Genomic DNA, 2,527 nt, shown 5'->3' with positions numbered 1-2,527 from the left:
TAAAACTAGACCTGTATCTCTCACCATGCACTCAACTAATATCAAAATGGATGAAAGATCTAAATATTAAAACAGAAATGCTGAACTGGCTGGAACAGAGGTTAGGGAGAACTCTTGAAGACAGTGGGGTAGGAAAAGATTTTATGAACAAAACCTTGAACTAGCAGAAACAATCAACAAGTGGGATCTCTTCCCTAAAAAGCTGCTGCACAACAAGAGAAATCACCAACAGTGTGAAGAGACAACCCACAATGTGGGAAAAAATTTTCACCTGCTGTCCCTCAGACAAAGGTCTGCTATCTAGAATCTATGAAGAACTTAAAAAACAATTAGACCTCCAAAATTTAAAGACCCAGTGCAAAAATGGGCATCTGAAATGAACAGACATTTCTCAAAGAGGTAGAAATAGCAAATAAACATATGAAAAAATGTTCAACATCCCTGGTCATTCAAGAGATGCAAATGAAAACAATGCTGAGATTCCACCTCACCCCGGGAAGAATGGCTGCTATCATGAAATCAACCAATAACAAATGCTGGTGGGTCTGTGGAGAAAGAGGAACCCTGCTCCACTCCTGGTGGGAATGTAGACTGGTGCTGCCACTATGGAAATCAGTATGGAGATCTCTCAAAGAACTAGGACTGGAAGTCCCATTTGACCCAGCTATTCCCCTGCTGGGTATTATTCCCACAGAATTAAAAGAATCATACCACAGTGATATATGTGCACCCATGTTCATAGCAGCACAATTTGTAATAGCTAAAACTTGGAAGCAGCCCAACTGCCCATCAACTGGAGACTAGATAAAGAAATTGTGGGGTTTTTTTTTTTTTTTTTTGATACCAGGGATTGAACTCGGGACTTTGCGCTTCTAAGGCAGGCAACAGAACCACTGAGCTAAATCCCCAGCCCATATTGTGGGTTTTTTATAAAATGCGGTACTACTCAGCCATAAAAAATGAGAAATTAGAGACATTTATAGCTAAATGGATGCACATTGAGGCAATACTTTTAAGTGAAATAAATAGGACACACATGTAAATACCAAATAGTTTCTTTAGTGTGAGAAACTGAAAGTGTAAATAAGGGCTAAAAGGTATAATAGATAATGTGAAATAGGAAGAAAAGGGGCAAAGGGGAAGGGGAAGTGGGAGGGGTAGGGGAAAGGACAGAATGGAATGGATTCAATATGAGAAAATGAAAAAATGGAAACAAAATCTTTGTAAATAGAGAGGGATAGAGAGGTTGAAGGGAGGGCAAGGGAATAGGGAAAAAACAAGAACCAAGAAAGATTATGTAAAGGTGCAAATTTCCAATGATGAATGTCATTATATTGTACACCTTAAATGTACCAATAAAATTAATTTTAAAAATCTTTTAAATGCTGTGTTTGATTATTTGTCATTTGTTTAAAATAAAGTAGAGCTGGGCGTGGTGGCACATGCTTGTAATCCCAGCACTTGGGCATCTGAGTCAAGAGGATTACTGTGAGTTCAAGGCCAGCCTGAACTACATAATAAGTTCAAGGCCAGCCTGAGCTACATAGTGAAACCTTGTCTCTAAAAAATATATAAAACAAAGTAGAATCCCATTTGTGGCAGATGCAGAGACGCACCAGGAAAAACAGGGTGTTGTCTGGATTCTCTCAGATGAAGACGTTAGGGAAAGTTAGGGAAAGAAAAGGCTTATTGGCAAGCAGCATCCATGAAAGGAAAGGAGGCAAGATGGGGTACAGAAGCCATCAGACTTTACTAAAATCTGTGTGCCTCTGACCACCAGGGAACAACGGTTTCAAGCTGGAAGAATCCCATTCTGGATGGAAATAAGGCCCTTCTGTCACCATCTTGCAGTGTCATCAGCTATGGATTTGCTTCCCCAGGAAGAGCTGGCCTTTAGAGGAAAGGGCCATCAGGCAGCGAAGGGCTGGAGGTCACCCGCTAACCTCACCCCTCAGTCCCTGGCAGTGGCTTCTTTCTGTAGTGGGACCAGGTGGTACATCTCTCCACCTGCCACTAATGGGCCGCTACTTTATTTTAAGCAAATGACAAATAATCAAACACAGCATTTTGCAAAGAAAGAGAAATTTTAAGACTAAAAAAGATAAACATTGCATCATAATACATAAATATATATATTACAATGTCATTGTTTAGTTTTCAAATGCCATATACAAACTTACACATCCACATATCTGGCTTGTTAATATTTACAGTCATAGCTTCTTCACATAAACATTAAAAATACACAAGGCTGGAAATCCAGTGGGCAAGGCAAGATTTGACTCAAAATGAGTAGAGAAGAAAAACACATTGTAAATACACAAATCTCTTGTTTTATTTACAGAGAAAAGCTTAATCCCATATAGATATAAAATAAGACATATTGGTATTAGAAAGACATGTATATGACCCAACATTTATTATTTCACATATATAGAATGTTTGGCATCTTCTGGAAGTGATTTCTCAGAGGCCAGTTTACATTTTATAGAACTTATGTAAGGATTCACCTAATCAATGAAGTATT

The sequence above is a fragment of the Heterocephalus glaber genome, unplaced genomic scaffold (assembly GCF_053883595.1).
Source record: "Heterocephalus glaber isolate CG9 unplaced genomic scaffold, H.glaber_assembly_v1.0 deba00000621, whole genome shotgun sequence".
Classification (NCBI taxonomy): Eukaryota; Metazoa; Chordata; class Mammalia; order Rodentia; family Bathyergidae; genus Heterocephalus; species Heterocephalus glaber.
This window is presented reverse-complemented; position numbering follows the sequence as displayed.